This window comes from Photinus pyralis, unplaced genomic scaffold, assembly GCF_008802855.1.
Source record: "Photinus pyralis isolate 1611_PpyrPB1 unplaced genomic scaffold, Ppyr1.3 Ppyr1.4_LG1, whole genome shotgun sequence".
Taxonomy (NCBI): domain Eukaryota; kingdom Metazoa; phylum Arthropoda; class Insecta; order Coleoptera; family Lampyridae; genus Photinus; species Photinus pyralis.
In genome coordinates this window covers 6,355,835-6,363,912 of record NW_022170249.1, presented here as the reverse complement: position 1 = coordinate 6,363,912, position 8,078 = coordinate 6,355,835, and the positions used below count along the sequence as shown (strand labels likewise).

General features: G+C 35.9%; 1 long non-coding RNA gene across 1 annotated transcript; it reads left to right on the top strand.

Annotated features, from left to right (window-relative positions):
• The first annotated feature begins 3,583 nt into the window (after positions 1-3,583).
• Positions 3,584-7,705, top strand: LOC116174307. Its single transcript, XR_004146082.1, has 3 exons — positions 3,584-3,698; positions 7,321-7,455; positions 7,504-7,705. It is a non-coding gene; the product is annotated as an uncharacterized LOC116174307 (long non-coding RNA).
• The last annotated feature ends 373 nt before the right edge of the window (positions 7,706-8,078 follow it).

Below are 8,078 nucleotides of genomic sequence, written 5' to 3'. Positions count from 1 at the left end.
CATCACAGACTCCGGGAGAATTAAACTATAATCCCAACAGCCCATACCTGGTTCAACAAAGGGAAGTAATGAATTACTTGCATTGGTAAACGAAGTAAATGCTAAATGTCGTCTTGCCAACAGAGGACAAAGAAGAAGCGGATGGAAACGCTATTAAATACACCAGAAGAACTAGGATCGCTGGATTTCCATTTCCATTACCGAATGGTAAATAATATAAAACGTTTTTATTTTTGGATTACAAAGACATGTTCAACATTTTGTTAAGAAATGCAACCTTTGTCAAAAATGTAGGACTCCATAATTAAAAATCAGCCTTTGTGCATAACATCATGGTGCAAGTCCTTACACTATGCCGGCACTTATGACTAGTGTCAATCTAAAGGCCGCTTTACATACTGCAATTCTTCATGCAAGACCATGCAATACGCAATAAAACTTGCCCAGAAGCATGCGCGTTTGAGAAACAGCTGATTCATTTTGGCAATTCACTTGCAATTGCAGGTTAGCGGTCGCGCGCGATTTTTATTGCACTTGCACGTGATATTTTGGGGGAAAGTATTGACAACGCCAGGTTCTAGAATTCCCAAACGTTGAAACTAGACTTTGTTATTATTACTACTATTACTACACAAATTGAAGCTGCGACTGCCTTTTTTCGATTAAAGTGTCTATTCATTTTTACTCAAAACGCATTCAGAATTATAACAACACCTGATGAATTTTGAATAGAATAAAGCTTTTAGTTCAATTTTAAATGCGAATGTTGGTAACAAACTATTGCAAAAAGAAAATTGCCGCGTGTAAAACCAAAGTGCAATAATTATTGCATGTACAGTATTTTTGCAATTAAACTTGCTGCAACTGTATTGCACAAAGAATTGCAGTATGTAAAGCGGCCTTAACAAATTTCTCAAGTATATCTCTTTAAATGGTCCATGCCAAAGCTCTTCTAATTGCACGTTAAGTCTCAATCAGAACTGAACTTGAACGTAATACAAAGTTCATATGTGTGTTAAATATATCGGAACTGGTTAAAAATGCTTTCAACGGAGCATACACCGTAAACTGATCGCTACCATAAAACAAAACAAAATAAAACCAAAACCTCGTAAAAATTTATTCAATTTGTAAACGAAACGGATGCCTAAGTCAATTTTAATCAGCATTAAAGCAATGAATTAATGCAATTTCAAGCTTAGATACCCTCCATCAAAAAGAACGCTTCCGCTTATAACGAAAAAATTGTTTAGGGTGCCTGATATTTGCGAGGAAATAGATATCTTAATTTATTACTAATCGAATTAGTTTAATGGTAGAGGCAATCAAAACAGAGAAGTTTATGGTCGATAAACTGGTATACAAATATGCAATTCAGAGGACATTCCTGTACTGAAATGTTAACGACGAGCAGAGTGCTGAACGTTTGGTTCAATCATATTCTAACTCAACTGTTTTATTGTAAAGAAATTGCGTTATATTCGGCTTTGAGCAGCTTCCTTTTCGGTGTCGAAGTAATTAAATTCTGTTTTTTATCGATGTTGAATTTTTTATTTAAAATACCGGGGTGGGTTCCAGTTCTATGAAATGATGTTTTTTTCAGAGTGTGGAAATTTTGTTCATTTTTAATCAATCAAGATCCTAACTGATTTTTTAATCAAATTACGCATTCAACCATTATATGGAGGTGCGGGATGGTCATTCATGCAACCAGTTTACACGAATTTTATTATTCTGCACATTCTATACGCTTTATTCTTGTGTGCATGTTTTCATCTCACGACATTAGTTTTGATAATACGTTTGTTTGACAGCATGGCACAATTTTCGACATTCTCGAGCTTAAAATCGTACTGGATATTGTAGCAAGTTCCTTGAAATTAAAAATTTGTCTATGTATTTGTTTTTACCAATGACTATGACTACTACATGTTAACATCTTGTCCTCGCGATAAACCACATTATCGGTTTATACAGGATGTTTCACGCAAACCGTTATCTAAAAGTATTCAGACTCGCATTGATAATTTAAATCTGAATATTTGCATATCAACATAGTTTTTCATGACCTATCGAAAGGAAATATTATCATGATTGTCTCACTTACGGTTTTACCGAATGTCGATAGCAACTTTTCTATTTTAAATATTTTGTTGCATTTTCGAAACCTAGATGAAAATCTACGTCGTTCGATACAACATTTCTCTATGTCCAGCATCAAAGGTTTTCGAGTTATTCAAGATTTTTCAAATTTTTTGACATTTAACTGCTGTTCTTTTGAGCCCTCTACTCCAATGATTCCAAACTTTGAATAAATCACAACAAAAGACTTTTTTTGAAATACCAATTGTTAATTCGAGACATTGGTAAAATTCTCTGAAATTTACCGTAAGTAATGAATTTATATAGGGTAAATTCCAAGCGCCGGAGGAACACTGGGGTCTATTTTTTGGAAAACTTTTTTGAGTTCTGATTATAACTCCGGATCGGAACTTGAGAGTCCTCTAATTCTCTAATAAGACTCTCTTCTGGACGATTGGTGTTTGGACTGGAGTCCCCTCAATTTTTAAATCCTAATTTTTGAATAAATTTGAAATATGGTAATTTCACATAATTATAAAATTACATTTAACAAATTTTTCGTATTTCGCCAAATAAAAGAGATATTGAGGTGACCCTCTTATTTCGAACGTACTGTATAGTCATGTAACTTAAATTACTGCTGTGATATTTTGCAAATTAATGCAATCCGTCCTATTGAATAATGGGTCAAAATGTTCCGGGACTAACCAATAAAATACAATTTTTGCGCGATCGGTCATTTCTGACTATTTACCATGGGTGTTTCTATGACAGTACGTAGAATTTACCAGTTGCTATGATTACGACGACGCCAAAATTACTTACCGATCTAAAAACAGAACAGCAAAAATACTTACCGTACATTAAACGTACAATTTGTGCTGTTGTTTCCTATAGCAAGACGCTCATAAAGTCATAAAGGAAGTGCAAAGCTAGTAAACTACATCAGACACATGCACATTTTTATGAAATTATTAATTTCAATTTTGACATTTAAACTGGTTACCTAGTGATGTACACCATACCACTTCGATCATTTCGATTTATTCTGCTCGTTAATTTCTTAGTGCATATTTATATTGGTTGGATAATTTTAATTTAGATCGCGCAAAAAATGTTATAAGCACGTCGAACGTTAAGGGTTACCGTTCTCAGACAATAATTGTCTTCGAACGGTAAAAATCCCTTACCGTTCTGCGTTCTCCATACTTAATATACTATTACAGATTTTTGCAAATTTTCTTCTCTACAATTTTTCTCTTGACATTCTTAAAATGCTTAGTTTTAGAGTTATTGAGAAAAGTTTCAAAAAAGGTAGATTGTACGCCACTCATGGAGTGGTTTTGGGGTGACGGGCTCAACGCATCGGCGCTGGGGTTTCAGATGGCATTTAATACCTTAAAACAAAGTACCTTGCCAAATTTCGTCATCCTGTGCTATAGTGATACGATAAGTAGATGATTATAAACTATTTCAAAATGTATTCTAATCTCTTAAAGCTCTTGACACGTAGGTATAAAAGCGCGTGTAGGCTGCCTCGCAGACGTGTGCCAACATCATGTATTTTAAACTTGTTTTGGCTTTTGCTGCTCTCATCTGTATAGGTGTTGCCTCAGGTATGTAGTTACGTTTATTATTTCATGCATAAACGCTGAACGGTCTCTAAGTGGGGATCTTTCATTTGCTGCCAACTTAGTACCCAGGAGCTTTAAAATAGTACTTTATCGTTTAAATTGTTCGCTGTTCATAATTGTAGCCGACATGACACTACAATTGCTCTTGAAGTGAAAGAGTAAATATTAAATTAGACAAAGTTCCAGAGCTTCAAAGAAAGTTTTACAAATTTTACAAATAAAACTTTCTTTTAAACTCTGGAACTTTGTCTAATTTAATAGTACCCACTCAAAGAAACCATATAGAATAATTAATCAAAAAAGGTGAAAGAGTAAACTTGGATTGTATGAAATCAAGATGTAGTCTCATCACTCCGTTTTTACACATCTTTTTTTCTGCAAATGTTTGTCTTTATAACCAGAGACTGTATAGTAGGTATTACGGCACTTTGGCCTGGGAATAATTTATTGAGTGTTGAGAAAGCTAGCATATGGTCGATAGTTTCAAATTATAGTCCAATTGAAGTCACATCTTTTACGGCAAGTTTAGTGTTACTAATCTTTAGGTATATTAATAGAGGATATAATTTTTATCCTGAGATGATTACGTTCTAAAAGTAAGAGAAGATTAATTATTTCAATGTATATTTAGATTATGCTCCAACGTAATGCCGTGTTTAGGTTTACTAATTACGTAGCTGCATACGCTTAATTAGGTTGGAGGAATAACCAATTTGACTGTCATCGGTGCATATAAATGATACCTAGATCTATGAAATTAGACCTTTGCCCATAATTTTATTAGAATATTATGTAAAACAGTTCCTAAGATGGTTCCATATGGAACACTATGAGTGATAGTGGTCATATTCTACCGACCAAAGTCGCAGTGTACAAGAATTGCTCTGAAAAGCTGATGGTTAATCGTGTCAAGTGAAATGTCTTACTTCACCATAATTGTCAAGAGACCTAAATCGGTTGCTTGTAATATAGGTACACGTGGTGATTTGCAGTTAACTGGATTTAATCAGTTTTCATCGTATTTGTTACATGACAAACTTATAAGGAGACTGCGATACAAAACAACAATAAATCACTTGAGATATGATATGGGCAGATTAATAGCTTCGAATACACAATTAAAAATGGAAATAGCTTTATTCTGGGAGATAATAGAGATAGTAAACAAGTTTACCAACCCGTATGTTATTACGTAATCATAAGTTATGCAAATTCTTTATATTTTGCGTGCAATACTCAGAAACCCATTTATTTAAAATTAACTTTTTTCTGCTCTAAGGTACTAACGACATATGGGTATTTTACCATCTCGAAATTAATGTTAATTAATAATACCCTTCTTTGCTCTAAAAGATACATTGCCAAGTTGCCAGCCTGGCGACACCTAGGCGTCAGGTCTTCTGCTGTGTTCGCTAATGTGTGAGCGGAGAAGGGAGCAATTTTGAACAATTCAAATAGTCGCATGTGGTGAATTCTACTATTATGTGGTAATATTAAAAGGACAATACAGAGACGTTTTTATTACTGCCACAAGATTTCCCCTTTTGCCGTTGTCAGTTTGAATCTCAAACTTGACATATCCTAATCTTAACTTCGGGAATACCTTTTCGGTCATGTGCCAGTTATTGGTAGTGGTAGTGGTCTTATACATTTTGTTGAGCAATAATAAATATACATTTTGACTCGTTGAATTACGATATAATTCATCTGCCGTGCCCAGTTGGAGAAGAAAAACGTTAAGAAATGTAGATTTTTAGTTCGTCTGTTTTCAAACTTGGCTTATAATCTCTTTAAAAGTGCATAAAAATGATTGGGGCATGTTTATCTTTTATATGTTTATGGTTATGAAATTGTGATGAAACTTAATAGCGGATAGAGGTAGGTATAAAAGAGCAAGCGGACAAACTTTCAGATGAAGAGCACAAAGAACTTCTTCTTCTGCTATCTAAACAGGACAGGCTACTGGATTTAAATTAAAAAAAAAGGAAAGAAGGGACAAAAAGGCATCTGCCTCAAAGGAACTTCAGAATGTGACACTGTAGTATGTCCTGAGTCAGGTGCCAAGGCGCCTTTAGATTAGTGGGACAATTTCATCACAAATAAGCTTGCGTAGTTTTAAGGAGAAATTATAACTGGTGACTTATCGCTGGTAATTGCAACACCAGCTGGGTTGCAAAAAATCTCCATACTTGCATGGGTAAACGTTTGATCATTTCCTCTAACACACGCTAACTTTCTCTGGCTCATAATAACCCACATCCCAAATGAAAAGCAGTAGTTGCTTGCCTCAACGTGTTACTGTAGTAGCAATGTTCCATCTTTGCTAATACTATGTAACTGCCTCTTTTGCTTTTGTACTTATTTCCCATAAACGGGATGCGTTACGTCTATAATTAGGCTAAAGTTCTACTGTTAAGTGCCCTATTTTACTTATTGATGCGAAATTCTCCCTGCTAGCCCTTGAGGTCCACTATTACTTACGGTACTCCCAAACTTCTGCTTCTCTCGTAGCCTGAAAATTTGCTCCAACCCCGAAATCGGGGTCGTGGGAGGGCTTGTCTAAATAAACACCCAGTTATCAAAACAAAACTCTATTGACTCTTGAAAGTGATAACAACTTTGCGACGTGGACGTGGAGAAGTTTATTGGGCAACGGCCACTGCAATGACGTTTACCTTTGGTTTCGCGTTTTCGGAGATTCTCACTGATATCCGTCCCGATCAAGAAACCCCCGCGAGTTCGCCCTGCTGCAAACTAGGCACAATTAACTAGCACGCCCGATTCTTTTACACGGCGCTGGATTTAATTACTAACGCGAATGAATTTGCCCCAACGAGCAAATTCCTCTTCTACCTTTCTCAATATAAACTCAGGCCGCGACACCACCAGAAGATCTCTCTTCCGCGTGCCGAACTCCTTCACCGCCGCCGCGATTCTCTCTTCATTTCATTTCCACTTATCACCCTACGATATTGTACCCCTCAACTCAAATTTTTCAACGTATACAAAATGTCCAATGAGATGACAATTTTGCTAGCGGAACCAACCCCGATCGGTTAATTACAAATTGGTCTGCGACCGTTAATACCAAACATCACACATTGCTCGCTCCACCTGCTTCTAATGATTCGTCCCTAATTCAAAATTTATTAGAGGCTCACGATGTCAGGGGTTACTCTTTAGCGGCATCTAAACTATCGCCATATTTTAGTGACATTTAACCCACTCTGACAGACTGCCATTAGGTGCATTAGTTATGCCGGAGTTTTACCCCAGAAACCGTTTCAGTTTCAGATCGGTGTGTGTGTAGACATATCGGATTACGTGTGCGAGTTAAAAAAAATCTCGACCCACCCTTCAAGGCGACCGCTACCACCTGCAACCTCGTGGGAAGAAGTGACCACTCAACATTAAATTGCCGAAACTGTATTTACATATAAAAAATCCTACCGATCTACGCCTAAATTATGCTTAATAAATTTACCTATCTATTCTAATATAAACGGGGCATTACAACTAGTTACTGGTAGCGGCTGCGAGCGATGCACCACAACTCGTCTCCAAATATATAAGATTTGATTTCCTTAAACGTATTGAATTTTAGGTTCTAACAACCTTTTCTGCCATTATTGCGAAGCAAACACCGAGGAGGATCCTAAAGCAACCCACAACTGCCGTAAATTAATTAATGTTACCGAAAATAGCGATTGTCTAGGAAGTTGCAGATTTTATGTTGGCTGTAAGTAATAGGTCTTCTTACATACAAATGTAATCTACCTCGTTTTAGCTTATAAAAAAAACAACAAGACCGAATACTTTGTGAACAGAAGTTGTGCTTGGCTTAGTTGTGAAGCCTTAAAGCTTTATCACGGTGTAAACGAATACTGTCAGCAGTGCGTAAGCAGATATTGCAATACTGACAAATATTGATCATTAAGAGAATAAGACCAAGACTGTATAAGGATTGTGACCTTTTTTTCTGCGACTATTAGCACTAATTATATCAGTTATTTGTCTTTAAATTTTTGTTCTTATTTCTTTGACATTATCTAGAAAATGTAATAATAATTATGTTTTAATAAACTTATTTACAGCAACAACCATTAGAAGCCGTTTTTGAGACACTTTGTCCTTCTGTCATCGCCGACACAACGCCTAACTGTTAGCTTCCCTTTCAAGAAAGTAGGATCAGGAATTATTCGCCTCAAATCCCAATTTACTAAACTGTATTCTCTTACAGCTAAGGTGATATTTTTAAGGAAATAAGCACCATCTCTAATTTATTCCAGATTATTGAGTTATTATTTACCCTTCTATCCCTAATCCTTAAGAGGCCAGAAGAGCCGATTACCAGCCGAGGCA